At 38.8% G+C, this 19303-nt stretch overlaps 5 non-coding genes across 5 annotated transcripts; all 5 read left to right on the top strand.

Moving 5' to 3' along the window:
• The first annotated feature begins 559 nt into the window (after window positions 1-559).
• On the top strand, window positions 560-632 carry TRNAF-GAA (transfer RNA phenylalanine (anticodon GAA)). The gene has a single exon. It is a non-coding gene; the product is annotated as a tRNA-Phe (tRNA).
• A 2256-nt stretch (window positions 633-2888) lies between these two features.
• TRNAF-GAA (transfer RNA phenylalanine (anticodon GAA)) lies at window positions 2889-2961 on the top strand. Its single transcript has one exon. It is a non-coding gene; the product is annotated as a tRNA-Phe (tRNA).
• A 9036-nt stretch (window positions 2962-11997) lies between these two features.
• On the top strand, window positions 11998-12070 carry TRNAF-GAA (transfer RNA phenylalanine (anticodon GAA)). The gene has a single exon. It is a non-coding gene; the product is annotated as a tRNA-Phe (tRNA).
• A 2248-nt stretch (window positions 12071-14318) lies between these two features.
• On the top strand, window positions 14319-14391 carry TRNAV-GAC (transfer RNA valine (anticodon GAC)). Its single transcript has one exon. It is a non-coding gene; the product is annotated as a tRNA-Val (tRNA).
• A 1672-nt stretch (window positions 14392-16063) lies between these two features.
• TRNAF-GAA (transfer RNA phenylalanine (anticodon GAA)) lies at window positions 16064-16136 on the top strand. Its single transcript has one exon. It is a non-coding gene; the product is annotated as a tRNA-Phe (tRNA).
• The last annotated feature ends 3167 nt before the right edge of the window (window positions 16137-19303 follow it).

Genomic DNA, 19303 nt, shown 5'->3' with positions numbered 1-19303 from the left:
GTTAGACTGAAGATCTAAAGGTCCCTGGTTCAATCCCGGGTTTCGGCACAGTTGAGAGGTTCCTTGCTTCTAACAAAATAGGTCTCGGAATCAGCTGTAGTACTTTTTCTCTATTCATCAAATTTTTTCCAACTGATCTACAACAGAATCAATTTAACATAGACTTTGCTTTATATCCTCCTTCTAAACTTGCTTCCACCTCTCTTACCTTCAGGCTTGACAATGAATATTTCCCATTTCATGCTTTTTTTGTAAAGTAAACTCTTGTCTGCATTACCTTCCACTTCCCCTTGAACACAGATGTCAGTAGTCAGATGACATTGCTTACCTACTCATGCCAAATATATCTGGGTAATATAGTGCTAGTCCATTCAGAGTTAAAAAAACAACTACCTAACCTGGATCCCAAAAATGCTATTTACCCATTGCACCAGTTAATTGCGGAATGATACAGGACTCCTTAAAACATATCTCTACCATATGAGGTTAAAAATCCAGGTCCTGCATCTATTTTGTTAAATGGTTTAAATTAAAGTATGAAGACCACAGCTATAAGCAGGCCGAAATAGCTCAGTTGGGAGAGCGTTAGACTGAAGATCTAAAGGTCCCTGGTTCAATCCCGGGTTTCGGCACAGTTGAGAGGTTCCTTGCTACTAACAAAATAGGTCTTGGAATCAGCTGTAGTACTTTTTTCTCTATTAACATTTTTATCAACTGATCTACAAAATGATCAATTCAACATAGACTTTGCTTTCTGTCCTCCTTTTAAGCTTTCTTCCACTTATCTTGCCTTCAGGTTTGACTATGAATGTTTTCCATTTCGTCCTTTTTTGTAAAGTAAACTCTTGTCTGCATCACATTCCACTTCCCCTTGAACACAGATGTCAGTAGTCAGATGACATTGCTTACCTACTCATGCCAAATATATCTGGGTAATATAGTGCTAGTCCATTCAGAGTTAAAAAAACAACTACCTAACCTGGATCCCAAAAATGCTATTTACCCATTGCACCAGTTAACTGGGGAATGATACAGGACTCCTTAAAACATATCTCTACTATATGAGGATAAAAATCCAGGTCCTGCATCTATTTTGTTAAATGGTTCAAATTAAAGTATGAAGACCCCAGCTATCAGAAAGCTGAAATAGCTCAGTTGGGAGAGCGTTAGACTGAAAATGTAAAGGTCCCTGGTTCAATCCCGGGTTTCGGGCACAGTCGAGACGTTCCTTGCTTCTAGCAAAATAGGTCTTGGAATCAGCTGTAGTACTTTTTCTCCATTCATCAAATTTTTTCCAACTGATCTACAACACAATCAATTTAACATAGACTTTGCTTTATGTCCTCCTTCTAAACTTGCTTCCACCTCTCTTACCTTCAGGTTTGACAATGAATATTTCCCATTTCAGGCTTTTTTGTAAAGTAAACTCTTGTCTGCATTACCTTCCACTTCCCCTTGAACACCGATGTCAGTAGTCAGCTAACATTGCTTACCTACTCATGCCAAATATATCTGGGTAATATTGTGCTAGCCCATTCAGAGTTAAAAAAACAACTACCTAACCTGGATCCCAAAAATGCTATTTACCGATTGCACCAGTTAATTGCGGAATGATACAGGACTCGTTAAAACATATCTCTACCATATGAGGTTAAAAATCCAGGTCCTGCATCTATTTTGTTAAATGGTTAAAATTAAAGTATGAAGACCACAGCTATAAGCAGGCCGAAATAGCTCAGTTGGGAGAGCGTTAGACTGAAGATCTAAAGGTCCCTGTTTCAATCCCGGGTTTCGGCACAGTTGAGAGGTTCCTTGCTTCTAACAAAATAGGTCTTGGAATCAGCTGTAGTACTTTTTTCTCTATCAACATTTTTATCAACTGATCTACAAAATGATCAATTCAACATAGACTTTGCTTTCTGTCCTCCTTTTAAACTTTCTTCCACCTATCTTGCCTTCAGGTTTGACTATGAATGTTTCCCATTTCGTCCTTTTTTGTAAAGTAAACTCTTGTCTGCATCACATTCCACTTCCCCTTGAACACAGATGTCAGTAGTCAGATGACATTGCTTACCTACTCATGCCAAATATATCTAGGTAATATAGTGCTAGTCCATTCAGAGTTAAAAAAACAACTACCTAACCTGGATCCCAAAAATGCTATTTACCCATTGCACCAGTTAACTGGGGAATGATACAGGACTCCTTAAAACATATCTCTACCATATGAGGTTAAAAATCCAGGTCCTGCATCTATTTTGTTAAATGGTTCAAATTAAAGTATGAAGACCCCACCTATCAGAAGGCTGAAATAGCTCAGTTGGGCGAGCGTTAGACTGAAGATCTAAAGGTCCCTGGTTCAATCCCGGGTTTCGGCACAGTTGAGAGGTTCCTTGCTTCTAACAAAATAGGTCTTGGAATCAGCTGTAGTACTTTTTCTCTATTCATCAAATTTTTTCCAACTGATCTACAACAGAATCAATTTAACATAGACTTTGCTTTATATCCTCCTTCTAAACTTGCTTCCACCTCTCTTACCTTCAGGCTTGACAATGAATATTTCCCATTTCATGCTTTTTTGTAAAGTAAACTCTTGTCTGCATTACCTTCCACTTCCCCTTGAACACAGATGTCAGTAGTCAGATTACATTGCTTACCTACTCATGCCAAATATATCTGGGTAATATAGTGCTAGTCCATTCAGAGTTAAAAAAACAACTACCTAACCTGGATCCCAAAATTGCTATTTACCCATTGCACCAGTTAATTGCGGAATGATACAGGACTCCTTAAAACATATCTCTACCATATGAGGTTAAAAATCCAGGTCCTGCATCTATTTTGTTAAATGGTTTAAATTAAAGTATGAAGACCACAGCTATAACCAGGCCGAAATAGCTCAGTTGGGAGAGCGTTAGACTGAAGATCTAAAGGTCCCTGGTTCAATCCCGGGTTTCGGCACAGTTGAGAGGTTCCTTGCTACTAACAAAATAGGTCTTGGAATCAGCTGTAGTACTTTTTTCTCTATTAACATTTTTATCAACTGATCTACAAAATGATCAATTCAACATAGACTTTGCTTTCTGTCCTCCTTTTAAGCTTTCTTCCACTTATCTTGCCTTCAGGTTTGACTATGAATGTTTTCCATTTCATCCTTTTTTGTAAAGTAAACTCTTGTCTGCATCACATTCCACTTCCCCTTGAACACAGATGTCAGTAGTCAGATGACATTGCTTACCTACTCATGCCAAATATATCTGGGTAATATAGTGCTAGTCCATTCAGAGTTAAAAAAACAACTACCTAACCTGGATCCCAAAAATGCTATTTACCCATTGCACCAGTTAACTGGGGAATGATACAGGACTCCTTAAAACATATCTCTACTATATGAGGATAAAAATCCAGGTCCTGCATCTATTTTGTTAAATGGTTCAAATTAAAGTATGAAGACCTCAGCTATCAGAAAGCTGAAATAGCTCAGTTGGGAGAGCGTTAGACTGAAAATCTAAAGGTCCCTGGTTCAATCCCGGGTTTCGGGCACAGTCGAGACGTTCCTTGCTTCTAGCAAAATAGGTCTTGGAATCAGCTGTAGTACTTTTTCTCCATTCATCAAATTTTTTCCAACTGATCTACAACACAATCAATTTAACATAGACTTTGCTTTATGTCCTCCTTCTAAACTTGCTTCCACCTCTCTTACCTTCAGGTTTGACAATGAATATTTCCCATTTCATGCTTTTTTGTAAAGTAAACTCTTGTCTGCATTACCTTCCACTTCCCCTTGAACACAGATGTCAGTAGTCAGCTAACATTGCTTACCTACTCATGCCAAATATATCTGGGTAATATTGTGCTAGCCCATTCAGAGTTAAAAAAACAACTACCTAACCTGGATCCCAAAAATGCTATTTACCGATTGCACCAGTTAATTGCGGAATGATACAGGACTCGTTAAAACATATCTCTACCATATGAGGTTAAAAATCCAGGTCCTGCATCTATTTTGTTAAATGGTTTAAATTAAAGTATGAAGACCACAGCTATTAGCAGGCCGAAATAGCTCAGTTGGGAGAGCGTTAGACTGAAGATCTAAAGGTCCCTGTTTCAATCCCGGGTTTCGGCACAGTTGAGAGGTTCCTTGCTTCTAACAAAATAGGTCTTGGAATCAGCTGTAGTACTTTTTTCTCTATCAACATTTATATCAACTGATCTACAAAATGATCAATTCAACATAGACTTTGCTTTCTGTCCTCCTTTTAAACTTTCTTCCACCTATCTTGCCTTCAGGTTTGACTATGAATGTTTCCCATTTCGTCCTTTTTTGTAAAGTAAACTCTTGTCTGCATCACATTCCACTTCCCCTTGAACACAGATGTCAGTAGTCAGATGACATTGCTTACCTACTCATGCCAAATATATCTGGGTAATATAGTGCTAGTCCATTCAGAGTTAAAAAAACAACTACCTAACCTGGATCCCAAAAATGCTATTTACCCATTGCACCAGTTAACTGGGGAATGATACAGGACTCCTTAAAACATATCTCTACCATATGAGGTTAAAAATCCAGGTCCTGCATCTATTTTGTTAAATGGTTCAAATTAAAGTATGAAGACCACAGATATCAGCAGGCCGGAATAGCTCAGTTGGGAGAGTGTTAGACTGAAAATCTAAAGGTCCCTTGTTCAATACCGGGTTTCGGCACTGTTGAGAGGTTCTTTGCTTCTAACAAAATAGGTCTTGGAATCAGCTGTAGTCCTTTTTCTGTATTCATCAAATTTATTCCAACTGATCTACAACATAATCAATTTAACATAGACTTTGCTTTCTGTCCTCCTTCTAGACTTGCTTCCACCTCTCTTGCCTTCAGGTTTGACTATGAATGTTTCCCATGTCATGCTTTTTTGTAAAGTAAACTCTGGTCTGCATTACCTTCCACTTCCCCTTGAACACAGATGTCAGTGGTCAGATGACATTGCTTACCTACTCAGGCAAAGTACGTCTGGGTAATATAGTGCTAGTCCATTCGGAGTTAAAAAAAAAATGACCTAACCTGGATCCCAAAAATAGTATTTACCCATTGCACCAGTTAACTGCTGAATGATACAGGACTCCTTAAACCATATCTCTAACCTATAAGGTCAAATGTCCAGGTCATGCATCTATTTTGTTAAATGGTTCAAATCAAAGTATGAAGACTACAGCTAGCAGGAGGCCAAAATAGCTCAGTTGGGAGAACGTTAGACTGAAGATCTAAAGGTCCCTGGTTCAATCCTGGGTTTCGGCACTGTTGAGAGGTTCCTTGCATCTCACAAAATAAGTCTAGGAATCAGCTGTAGTACTTTTTTCTCTATCAACATTTTTATCAACTGATCTACAAAATGATCAATTCAACATAGACTTTGCTTTCTGTCCTCCTTTTAAACTTTCTTCCACCTATCTTGCCTTCAGGTTTGACTATGAATGTTTCCCATTTCGTCCTTTTTTGTAAAGTAAACTCTTGTCTGCATCACATTCCACTTCCCCTTGAACACAGATGTCAGTAGTCAGATGACATTGCTTACCTACTCATGCCAAATATATCTGGGTAATATAGTGCTAGTCCATTCAGAGTTAAAAAAACAACTACCTAACCTGGATCCCAAAAATGCTATTTACCCATTGCACCAGTTAACTGGGGAATGATACAGGACTCCTTAAAACATATCTCTACCATATGAGGTTAAAAATCAAGGTCCTGCATCTATTTTGTTAAATGGTTCAAATTAAAGTATGAAGACCCCAGCTATCAGAAGGCCGAATTAGCTCAGTTGGGCGAGCGTTAGACTGAAGATCTAAAGGTCCCTGGTTCAATCCCGGGTTTCGGCACAGTTGAGAGGTTCCTTGCTTCTAACAAAATAGGTCTTGGAATCAGCTGTAGTACTGTTTCTCTATTCATCAAATTTATTCCAACTGATCTACAACACAATCAATTTAACATAGACTTTGCTTTCTGTCCTCCTTCTAGACTTGCTTCCACCTCTCTTGCCTTCAGGTTTGACTATGAATGTTTCCCATGTCATGCTTTTTAGTAAAGTAAACTCTGGTCTGCATTACCTTCCACTTCCCCTTGAACACAGATGTCAGTGGTCAGATGACATTGCTTACCTACTCAGGCAAGGTACGTCTGGGTAATATAGTTGTAGTCCATTCGGAGTTAAAAAAAATACGACCTAACCTGGATCCCAAAAATAGTATTTACCCATTGCACCAGTTAACTGCTGAATGATACAGGACTCCTTAAACCATATCTCTAACCTATAAGGTCAAATGTCCAGGTCATGCATCTATTTTGTTAAATGGTTCAAATCAAAGTATGAAGACTACAGCTAGCAGGAGGCCGAAATAGCTCAGTTGGGAGAACGTTAGACTGAAGATCTAAAGGTCCCTGGTTCAATCCCGGGTTTCGGCACTGTTGAGAGGTTCCTTGCTTCTCACAAAATAAGTCTTGGAATCAGCTGTAGTACTTTTTTCTCTATCAACATTTTTATCAACTGATCTACAAAATGATCAATTCAACATAGACTTTGCTTTCTGTCCTCCTTTTAAACTTTCTTCCACCTATCTTGCCTTCAGGTTTGACTATGAATGTTTTCCATTTCGTCCTTTTTTGTAAAGTAAACTCTTGTCTGCATCACATTCCACTTCCCCTTGAACACAGATGTCAGTAGTCAGATGACATTGCTTACCTACTCATGCCAAATATATCTGGGTAATATAGTGCTAGTCCATTCAGAGTTAAAAAAACAACTACCTAACCTGGATCCCAAAAATGCTATTTACCCATTGCACCAGTTAACTGGGGAATGATACAGGACTCTTTAAAACATATCTCTACCATATGAGGTTAAAAATCAAGGTCCTGCATCTATTTTGTTAAATGGTTCAAATTAAAGTATGAAGACCAGGGGTGGGCGGAAAATCCGTTCCGCTCGCGGATTTTGCGGATTTTCGGGAAATCCGCAATCCGCGAGATTTGCGAATCTCCCGCAAAATCCGCAAATCCGCGAGCAGTGGATTTTGCTCGCACTGCTCGCACTGTTCGCGGGAGTTTGCGTGAGTTCGCGCCCCGCGAATAAGTGCAAAATTGCAGAAATACGATCTTAGCAAAACTGAAAGTAACTACTTACCAGGTTCAAAAGTTCAGGCTCATCATTAGTAGCCATTTCCTGTAGTGCTTCCTGAGGGGCCCCTCCAGAGTTCAGTTGCCAGTTGAAACTATTATGTGACCCTGCTCTGAACCTCAGAATAGTTACACATATGCCACAAAGGTCCTGAATTACAGCTAAGGGAGACAAGCAGGAGCCAGGCTGGAAGTTAAAATCCATTAATCAGCCCCTAATTCATTATTGTCAGTTGGGGCAGGGCAGGTGTTGTAACTAATTTTGCAACAATGAAAGCACTTAGCAAGTGCAAAAGATCACTAATCAGGGCGCACTAAGGAAGCAGGTGCCAGCTAAAAAAATATTCTGTGACACATTAATCAGCCCCAAATTAATTCAGGTCACTTGAGGCAGGGAAGGTGTGCTTTGCTTTGCCGAAAATAATGTACACTGGACAACCAGAGGGTGTGGTGATGAAACAGAGGGTGGCATGGGTGGGCCAGAGGGTGGCATGAGTAGTCAGAGAGTGGCAGTGGTGACAGAGAGTGGCAGTGATGAAGAAGAGTGTCCCAAACAGGCTGGACACGTAGAAACAACAAGTTCGCGAAACTTGCGACCCGACAGGTAAGTTCGCAATTTGCGAAAGTGTACAAAACCCTCGCGAACTGGCAGAAACACGGGCGAACACAAAAAAAAAAATCCGCAAATTTGCGGGAATTCGCGGATTTTGCGGATTGTGAATCCGCAAATCCGCAAAATTTGCGAACGCGAGATCCGCAAAATTCGCTCATGCCTATCAGAAGGCCGAAATAGCTCAGTTGGGCGAGCGTTAGACTGAAGATCTAAAGGTCCCTGGTTCAATCCCGGGTTTCGGCACAGTTGAGAGGTTCCTTGCTTCTAACAAAATAGCTCTTGGAATCAGCTGTAGTACTGTTTCTCTATTCATCAAATTTTTTCCAACTGATCTACAACACAATCAATTTAACATAGACTTTGCTTTATGTCCTCCTTCTAAACTTGCTTCCACCTCTCTTACCTTCAGGTTTGACAAAGAATATTTCCCATTTCATGCTTTTTTGTAAAGTAAACTCTTGTCTGCATTACCTTCCACTTCCCCTTGAACACAGATGTCAGTAGTCAGATGACATTGCTTACCTACTCATGCCAAATATATCTGGGTAATATAGTGCTAGTCCATTCAGAGTTAAAAAAACAACTACCTAACCTGGATCCCAAAAATGCTATTTACCCATTGCACCAGTTAACTGCGGAATGATACAGGACTCCTTAAAACATATCTCTACCATATGAGGTTAAAAATCCAGGTCCTGCATCTATTTTGTTAAATGGTTTAAATTAAAGTATGAAGACCACAGCTATAAGCAGGCTGAAATAGCTCAGTTGGGAGAGCGTGAGACTGAAGATCTAAAGGTCCCTGGTTCAATCCTGGGTTTCGGCACAGTTGAGAGGTTCCTTGCTTCTAACAAAATAGGTCTTGGAATCAGCTGTAGTACTTTTTTCTTTATCAACTGATCTACAAAATGATCAATTCAACATAGACTTTGCTTTCTGTCCTCCTTTTAAACTTTCTTCCACCTATCTTGCCTTCAGGTTTGACTATGAATGTTTCCCATTTCGTCCTTTTTTGTAAAGTAAATTCTTGTCTGCATCACATTGCACTTCCCCTTGAACACAGATGTCAGTAGTCAGATGGCATTGCTTACCTACTCATGCCAAATATATCTGGGTAATATAGTGCTAGTCCATTCAGAGTTAAAAAAACAACTACCTAACCTGGATCCCAAAAATGCTATTTACCCATTGCACCAGTTAACTTGGGAATGATACAGGACTCCTTAAAACATATCTCTACCACATGAGGTTAAAAATCCAGGTCCTGCATCTCTTTTGTTAAATGGTTCAAATTAAAGTATGAAGACCACAGCTATCAGAAGGCGGAAATAGCTCAGTTGGGAGAGCGTTAGACTGAAGATCTAAAGGTCCCTGGTTCAATCCTGGGTTTCGGCACAGTTGAGAGGTTCCTTGCTTCTAACAAAATAGGTCTTGGAATCAGCTGTAGTACTTTTTCTCTATTCATCACATTTTTTCCAACTAATCTACAACACAATCAATTTAACATAGACTTTGCTTTATGTCCTCCTTCTAAACTTGCTTCCACCTCTCTTACCTTCAGGTTTGACAATGAATATTTCCCATTTCATGCTTTTTTGTGAAGTAAATTCTTGTCTGCATTACCTTCCACTTCCCCTTGAACACAGATGTCAGTAGTCAGATGACATTGCTTACCTACTCATGCCAAATACGTCTGGGTGATATAGTGCTAGTCCATTCGGAGTTAAAAAAAAAAATGACCTAACCTGGATCCCAAAAATATTATTTACCCATTGTACCAGTTAACTGCTGAATGATACAGGACTCCTTAAAACATATCTCTAACATATAAGGTCAAATATCCAGGTCATGCATCTATTTAGTTAAATCGTTCAAATTAAGGTATGAAGACTATAGCTAGCAGCAGGCCGAAATAGCTCATTTGGGAGAGCGTTAGACTGAAGATCTAAAGGTCCCTGGTTCAATCCCGGGTTTTGGCACTGTTGAGAGGTTCCTTGTTTCTAACAAAGTAAGTCTTGGAATCAGCTGTAGTACTTTTTTCTCTATCAACATTTTTATCAACTGATCTACAAAGTGATCAATTCAACATAGACGTTGCTTTCTGTCCTCCTTTTAAACTTTCTTCCACCTATCTTGCCTTCAGGTTTGACTATGAATGTTTCCCATTTCGTCCTTTTTTGTAAAGTAAACTCTTGTCTGCATCACATTCCACTTCCCCTTGAACACAGATGTCAGTAGTCAGATGACATTGCTTACCTACTCATGCCAAATATATCTGGGTAATATAGTGCTAGTCCATTCAGACTTAAACAAACAACTACCTAACCTGGATCCCAAAAATGCTATTTACCCATTGCACCAGTTAACTGGGGAATGATACAGGACTCCTTAAAACATATCTCTACCATATGAGGTTAAAAATCCAGGTCCTGCATCTATTTTGTTAAATGGTTTAAATTAAAGTATGAAGACCACAGCTATAAGCAGGCCGAAATAGCTCAGTTGGGAGAGCGTTAGACTGAAGATCCAAAGGTCCCTGTTTCAATCCCGGGTTTCGGCACAGTTGAGAGGTTCCTTGCTTCTAACAAAATAGGTCTTGGAATCAGCTGTAGTACTTTTTTCTCTATCAACATTTTTATCAACTGATCTACAAAATGATCAATTAAACATAGACTTTGCTTTCTGTCCTCCTTTTAAACTTTCTTCCACCTATCTTGCCTTCAGGTTTGACTATGAATGTTTCCCATTTCGTCCTTTTTTGTAAAGTAAACTCTTGTCTGCATCACATTCCACTTCCCCTTGAACACAGATGTCAGTAGTCAGATGACATTGCTTACCTACTCATGCCAAATATATCTGGGTAATATAGTGCTAGTCCATTCAGAGTTAAAAAAACAACTACCTAACCTGGATCCCAAATATGCTATTTAACCATTGCACCAGTTAACTGGGGAATGATACAGGACTCCTTAAAACATATCACTACCATATGAGGTTAGAAATCCAGGTCCTGCATCTATTTTGTTAAATGGTTCAAATTAAAGTATGAAGACCACTGATATCAGCAGGCCGAAATAGCTCAGTTGGGTGAGTGTTAGACTGAAGATCTAAAGGTCCCTTGTTCAATCCTGGGTTTCGGCACTGTTGAGAGGTTCCTTGCTTCTAACAAAATAGGTCTTAGAATCAGCTGTTGTCCTTTTTCTGTATTCATCAATTTTTTTCCAAATGATCTACAACACAATCAATTTAACATAGACTTTGCTTTCTGTCCTCCTTCTAGACTTGCTTCCACCTCTCTTGCCTTCAGGTTTGACTATGAATGTTTCTCATGTCATGCTTTTTTGTAAAGTAAACTCTGGTCTGCATTACCTTCCACTTCCCCTTGAACACAGATGTCAGTGGTCAGATGACATTGCTTACCGACTCAGGCAAAATACGTCTGGGTAATATAGTGCTAGTCCATTCGGAGTTAAAAAAAATGACCTAACATGGATCCCAAAAATAGTATTTACCCATTGCACCAGTTAACTGCTGAATGATACAGGACTCCTTAAAACATATCTCTAACCTATAAGGTCAAATATCCAGGTCATGCATCTATTTTGTTAAATGGTTCAAATCAAAGTATGAAGACTACAGCTAGCAGGAGGCAGAAATAGCTCAGTTGGGAGAGCGTTAGACTGAAGATCTAAAGGTCCCTGGTTTAATCCCGGGTTTCGGCACTGTTGAGAGTTCCTTGCTTCTCACAAAATAAGTCTTGGAATCAGCTGTAGTACTTTTTTCTTTATCAACTGATCCACAAAATGATCAATTAAAAAAAAAGACTTTGCTTTCTGTCCTCCTTTTAAAATTTCTTCCACTTATCTTGCCTTCAGGTTTGACTATGAATGTTTCCCATTTCGTCTTTTTTTGTAAAGTAAACTCTTGTCTGCATCACATTCCACTTCCCCTTGAACACAGATGTCAGTAGTCAGATGACATTGCTTACCTACTCATGCCAAATATATCTGGGTAATATAATGCTAGTCCATTCAGAGTTAAAAAAACAACTACCTAACCTGGATCCCAAAAATGCTATTTACCCATTGCACCAGTTAACTGGGGAATGATACAGGACTCCTTAAAACATATCTCTACCATATGAGGTTAAAAATCCAGGTCCTGCATCTATTTTGTTAAATGGTTCAAATTAAAGTATGAAGACCCCAGGTATCAGAATGCCGAAATAGCTCAGTTGGGAGAGCGTTAGACTGAAGATCTAAAGGTCCCTGGTTCAATCCCGGGTTTCGGCACAGTTGAGAGGTTCCTTGCTTCTAACAAAATAGGTCTTGGAATCAGCTGTAGTACTTTTTCTCTATTCATCAAATTTTTTCCAACTGATCTACAACACAATCAATTTAACATAGACTTTGCTTTATGTCCTCCTTCTAAACTTGCTTCCACCTCTCTTAACTTCAGGTTTGACAATGAATATTTCCCATTTCATGCTTTTTTGTAAAGAAAACTCTTGTCTGCATTACCTTCCACTTCCCCTTGAACACAGATGTCAGTAGTCAGATGACATTGCTTACCTACTCATGCCAAATATATCTGGGTAATATAGTGCTAGTCCATTCAGAGTTAAAAAAACAACTACCTAACCTGGATCCCAAAAATGCTATTTGCCCATTGCACCAGTTAATTGCGGAATGATACAGGACTCCTTAAAACATATCTCTAGATATGAGGTTAAAAATCCAGGTCCTGCATCTATTTTGTTAAATGATTTAAATTAAAGTATGAAGACCACAGCTATAAGCAGGCCGCAATAACTCAGTTGGGAGAGCGTTAGACTGAAGATCTAAAGGTCCCTGGTTCAATCCCGGGTTTCGGCACAGTTGAGAGGTTACTTGCTTCTAACAAAATAGGTCTTGGAATCAGCTGTAGTACTTTTTTCTCTATCAACATTTTTATCAACTGATCTACAAAATGATCAATTCAACATAGACTTTGCTTTCTGTCCTCCTTTTAAACTTTCTTCCACCTATCTTGCCTTCAGGTGTCACAATGAATGTTTCCCATTTCGTCCTTTTTTGGAAAGTAAACTCTTGTCTGCATCACATTCCATTTCCCCTTGAACACAGATGTCAGTAGTCAGATGACATTGCTTACCTACTCATGCCAAATATATCTAGGTAATATAGTGCTAGTCCATTCAGAGTTAAAAAAACAACTACCTAACCTGGATCCCAAAAATGCTATTTACCCATTGCACCAGTTAACTGGGGAATGATACAGGACTCCTTAAAACATATCTCTACCATATGAGGTTAAAAATCCAGGTCCTGCATCTATTTTGTTAAATGGTTTAAATTAAAGTATGAAGACCACAGCTGTAAGCAGGCCGAAAAAGCTCAGTTGGGAGAGCGTTAGACTGAAGATCTAAAGGTCCCTGGTTCAATCCCGCGTTTCGGCACAGTTGAGAGGTTCCTTGCTTCTAACAAAATAGGTCTTGGAATCAGCTGTAGTACTTTTTCTCTATTCATCAAATTTTTTCCAACTGATCTACAACACAATCAATTTAACATAGACTTTGCTTTATGTCCTCCTTCTAAACTTGCTTCCACCTCTCTTACCTTCAGGTTTGACAATGAATATTTCCCATTTCATGCTTTTTTGCAAAGTAAACTCTTGTCTGCATTACCTTCCCCTTGAACACAGATGTCAGTAGTCATATGACATTGCTTACCTACTCATGCCAAATATATCTGGGTAATATAGTGCTAGTCCATTCAGAGTTAAAAAAACAACTACCTAACCTGGATCCCAAAACTGCTATTTGCCCATTGCACCAGTTAATTGCGGAATGATACAGGACTCCTTAAAACATATCTCTACCATATGAGGTTAAAAATCCAGGTCCTGCATCTATTTTGTTAAATGGTTTAAATTAAAGTATGAAGACCACATCTATAAGCAGGCCGCAATAGCTCAGTTGGGAGAGCATTAGACTGAAGATCTAAAGGTCCCTGGTTCCATCCCGGGTTTCGGCACAGTTGAGAGGTTCCTTGCTTCTAACAAAATAGGTCTTGGAATCAGCTGTAGTACTTTTTTCTCTATCAACATTTTTATCAACTGATCTACAAAATGATCAATTCAACATGGACTTTGCTTTCTGTCCTCTTTTTAAACTTTCTTCCACCTATCTTGCCTTCAGGTTTGACAATGAATGTTTCCCATTTCGTCCTTTTTTGTAAAGTAAACTCTTGTCTGCATCACATTCCACTTCCCCTTGAACACAGATGTCAGTAGTCAGATGACATTGCTTACCTACTCATGCCAAATATATCTAGGTAATATAGTGCTAGTCCATTCAGAGTTAAAAAAACAACTACCTAACCTGGATCCCAAACATGCTATTTACCCATTGCACCAGTTAACTGGGGAATGATACAGGACTCCTTAAAACATATCTCTACCATATGAGGTTAAAAATCCAGGTCCTGCATCTATTTTGTTAAATGGTTCAAATTAAAGTATGAAGACCACAGCTATCAGAGGGCCGAAATAGCTCAGTTGGGAGAGCGTTAGACTGACGATCTTATGGTCCCTGGTTCAATCCCGGGTTTCGGCACAGTTGAGAGGTTCCTTGCTTCTAACAAAATAGGTCTTGGAATCAGCTGTAGTACTTTTTCTCTATTCATCAAATTTTTTCCAACTGATCTACAACACAATCAATTTAACATGGACTTTGCTTTATATCCTCCTTCTAAACTTGCTTCCACCTCTCTTACCTTCAGGTTTGACAATGAATATTTCCCATTTCATGCTTTTTTGTAAAGTAAACTCTTGTCTGCATTACCTTCCACTTCCCCTTGAACACAGATGTCAGTAGTCAGATGACATTGCTTACCTACTCATGCCAAATATATCTGGGTAATATAGTGCTAGTCCATTCAGAGTTAAAAAAACAACTACCTAACATGGATCCCAAAAATGCTATTTACCCATTGCACCAGTTAACTGGGGAATGATACAGGACTCCTTAAAACATATCTCTACCATATGAGGTTAAAAATCCAGGTCCTGCATCTATTTTGTTAAATTGTTCAAATTAAAGTATGAAGACCCCACCTATCAGAAGGCCGAAATAGCTCAGTTGGGAGAGCGTTAGAGTGAAGATCTAAAAGTCCCTGGTTCAATCCCGGGTTTCGGCACAGTTGAGAGGTTCCTTGCTTCTAACAAAATAGGTCTTGGAATCAGCTGTAGTACTTTTTTCTCTATTAACATTTTTATCAACTGATCTACAAAATGATCAATTCAACATAGACTTTGCTTTCTGTCCTCCTTTTAAACTTTCTTCCACCTATCTTGCCTTCAGGTTTGACTATGAATGTTTTCCCTTTCGTCCTTTTTTGTAAAGTAAACTCTTGTCTGCATCACATTCCACTTCCCCTTGAACACAGATGTCAGTAGTCAGATGACATTGCTTACCTACTCATGCCAAATATATCTGGGTAATATAGTGCTAGTCCATTCAGAGTTAAAAAAACAACTACCTAACCTGGATCCCAAAAATGCTATTTACCCATTGCACCAGTTAACTGGGGAATGATACAGGACTCCTTAAAACATATCTCTACCATATGAGGTTAAAAATCCAGGTCCTGCATCTATTTTCTTAAATGGTTTAAATTAAAGTATGAAGACCACAGCTATAAGCAGGCTGAAATAGCTAAGTTGGGAGAGCGTTAGACTGAAGATCTAAAGGTCCCTGGTTCAATCCTGGGTTTCGGCACAGTTGAGAAGTTCCTTGCTTCTAACAAAATAGGTCTTGGAATCAGCTGTAGTACTTTTTTCTCTATCAACATTTTTATCAACTGATCTACAAAATGATCAATTCAACATAGACTTTGCTTTCTGTCCTCCTTTTAAACTTTCTTCCACCTATCTTGCCTTCAGGTTTGACTATGAATGTTTCCCACTTCGTCCTTTTTTGTAAAGTAAACTCTTGTCTGCATCACATTCCACTTCCCCTTGAACACAGATGTCAGTAGTCAGATGACATTGCTTACCTACTCATGCCAAATATATCTAGGTAATATAGTGTTAGTCCATTCAGAGTTAAAAAAACAACTACCTAACCTGGATCCCAAAAATGCTATTTACCCATTTCACCAGTTAATTGCGGAATGATACAGGACTCCTTAAAACATATCTCTACCATATGAGGTTAAAAATCCAGGCCCTGCATCTATTTTGTTAAATGGTTTAAATTAAAGTATGAAGACCACAGCTATAAGCAGGCCGAAATAGCTCAGTTGGGAGAGCGTTAGACTGAAGATCTAAAGGTCCCTGGTTCAATCCCGGGTTTCGGCACAGTTGAGGCGTTCCTTGCTTCTAACAAAATAGGTCTTGGAATCAGCTGTAGTACTTTTTCTCTATTCATCAAATTTTTTCCAACTGATCTACAACACAATCAATTTAACATAGACTTTGCTTTATGTCCTCCTTCTAAACTTGCTTCCACCTCTCCTACCTTCAGGTTTGACAATGAATATTTCCCATTTCATGCTTTTTTGTAAAGTAAACTCTTGTCTGCAAGACCTTCCACTTCCCCTTGAACACAGATGTCAGTAGTCAGATGACATTGCTTACCTATTCATGCCAAATATATCTGGGTAATATAGTGCTAGTCCATTCAGAGTTAAAAAAACAACTACCTAACCTGGATCCAAAAAATGCTATTTACCCATTGTACCAGTTAATTGCGGAATGATACAGGACTCCTTAAAACATATCTCTACCATATGAGGTTAAAAATCCAGGTCCTGCATCTATTTTGTTAAATGGTTTAAATTAAAGTATGAAGACCACAGCTATTAGCAGGCTGAAATATCTCAGTTGGGAGAGCGTTAGACTGAAGATCTAAAGGTCCCTGGTTCAATCCTGGGTTTCGGCACAGTTGAGAGGTTCCTTGCTTCTAATAAAATAGGTCTTGGAATCAGCTGTAGTACTTTTTCTCTATTCATCAAATTTTTTCCAACTGATCTACAACACAATCAATTTAACATAGACTTTGCTTTATGTCCTCCTTCTAAACTTGCTTCCACCTCTCTTACCTTCAGGTTTGACAATGAATATTTCCCATTTCATGCTTTTTTGTAAAGTAAACTCTTGTCTGCATTACCTTCCACCTCCCCTTGAAAACATATGTCAGTAGTCAGATGACATTGCTTACCTACTCATGCCAAATATATCTGGGTAATATAGTGCTAGTCCATTCAGAGTTAAAAAAACAACTACCTAACCTAGATCCCAAAACTGCTATTTGCCCATTGCACCAGTTAATTGCGGAATGATACAGGACTCCTTAAAACATATCTCTACCATATGAAGTTAAAAATCCAGGTCCTGCATCTATTTTGTCAAATGGTTTAAATTAAAGTATGAAGACCATATCTATAAGCAGGCCGCAATAGCTCAGTTGGGAGAGCGTTAGACTGAAGATCTAAAGGTCCCTGGTTCCATCCCGGGTTTTGGCACAGTTGAGAGGTTCCTTGCTTCTAACAAAATAGGTCTTGGAATCAGCTGTAGTACTTTTTTCTCTATCAACATTTTTATCAACTGATCTATAAAATGATCAATTCAACATAGACTTTGCTTTCTGTCCTCCTTTTAAACTTTCTTCCACCTATCTTGCCTTCAGGTTTGACAATGAATGTTTCCCACTTCGTCCTTTTTTGTAAAGTTCACTCTTGTCTGCATCACATTCCACTTCCCCTTGAACACAGATGTCAGTAGTCAGATGACATTGCTTACCTACTCATGCCAAATATATCTAGGTAATATAGTGCTAGTCCATTCAGAGTTAAAAAAACAACTACCTAACCTGGATCCCAAAAATACTATTTACCCATTGCACCAGTTAACTGGGGAATGATACAGAACTCCTTAAAACATATCTCTACCATATGAGGTTAAAAATCCAGGTCCTGCATCTATTTTGTTAAATGGTTCAAATTAAAGTATGAAGACACCAGCTATCAGAAGGCCGAAATAGCTCAGTTGGGAGAGCGTTAGACTGAAGATCTAAAGGTCCCTGGTTCAATCCTGGGTTTCGGCACAGTTGAGAGGTTCCTTGCTTCTAACAAAATAGGTCTTGGAATCAGCTGTAGTACTTTTTCTCTATTCATCACATTTTTTCCAACTAATCTACAACACAATCAATTTAACATAGACTTTGCTTTATGTCCTCCTTCTAAACTTGCTTCCACCTCTCTTACCTTCAGGTTTGACAATGAATATTTCCCATTTCATGCTTTTTTGTGAAGTAAATTCTTGTCTGCATTACCTTCCACTTCCCCTTGAACACAGATGTCAGTAGTCAGATGACATTGCTTACCTACTCATGCCAAATACGTCTGGGTGATATAGTGCTAGTCCATTCGGAGTTAAAAAAAAAAATGACCTAACCTGGATCCCAAAAATATTATTTACCCATTGCACCAGTTAACTGCTGAATGATACAGGACTCCTTAAAACATATCTCTAACATATAAGGTCAAATATCCAGGTCATGCATCTATTTAGTTAAATCGTTCAAATTAAGGTATGAAGACTATAGCTAGCAGCAGGCCGAAATAGCTCATTTGGGAGAGCGTTAGACTGAAGATCTAAAGGTCCCTGGTTCAATCCCGGGTTTTGGCACTGTTGAGAGGTTCCTTGTTTCTAACAAAGTAAGTCTTGGAATCAGCTGTAGTACTTTTTTCTCTATCAACATTTTTATCAACTGATCTACAAAGTGATCAATTCAACATAGACGTTGCTTTCTGTCCTCCTTTTAAACTTTCTTCCACCTATCTTGCCTTCAGGTTTGACTATGAATGTTTCCCATTTCGTCCTTTTTTGTAAAGTAAACTCTTGTCTGCATCACATTCCACTTCCCCTTGAACACAGATGTCAGTAGTCAGATGACATTGCTTACCTACTCATGCCAAATATATCTGGGTAATATAGTGCTAGTCCATTCAGACTTAAAAAAACAACTACCTAACCTGGATCCCAAAAATGCTATTTACCCATTGCACCAGTTAACTGGGGAATGATACAGGACTCCTTAAAACATATCTCTACCATATGAGGTTAAAAATCCAGGTCCTGCATCTATTTTGTTAAATGGTTTAAATTAAAGTATGAAGACCACAGCTATAAGCAGGCCGAAATAGCTCAGTTGGGAGAGCGTTAGACCGAAGATCCAAAGGTCCCTGTTTCAATCCCGGGTTTCGGCACAGTTGAGAGGTTCCTTGCTTCTAACAAAATAGGTCTTGGAATCAGCTGTAGTACTTTTTTCTCTATCAACATTTTTATCAACTGATCTACAAAATGATCAATTAAACATAGACTTTGCTTTCTGTCCTCCTTTTAAACTTTCTTCCACCTATCTTGCCTTCAGGTTTGACTATGAATGTTTCCCATTTCGTCCTTTTTTGTAAAGTAAACTCTTGTCTGCATCACATTCCACTTCCCCTTGAACACAGATGTCA

This window comes from Lissotriton vulgaris, chromosome 8 (genome assembly GCF_964263255.1).
Source record: "Lissotriton vulgaris chromosome 8, aLisVul1.2, whole genome shotgun sequence".
NCBI classification, from domain to species: Eukaryota; Metazoa; Chordata; class Amphibia; order Caudata; family Salamandridae; genus Lissotriton; species Lissotriton vulgaris.
This window is presented reverse-complemented; position numbering and strand designations above follow the sequence as displayed.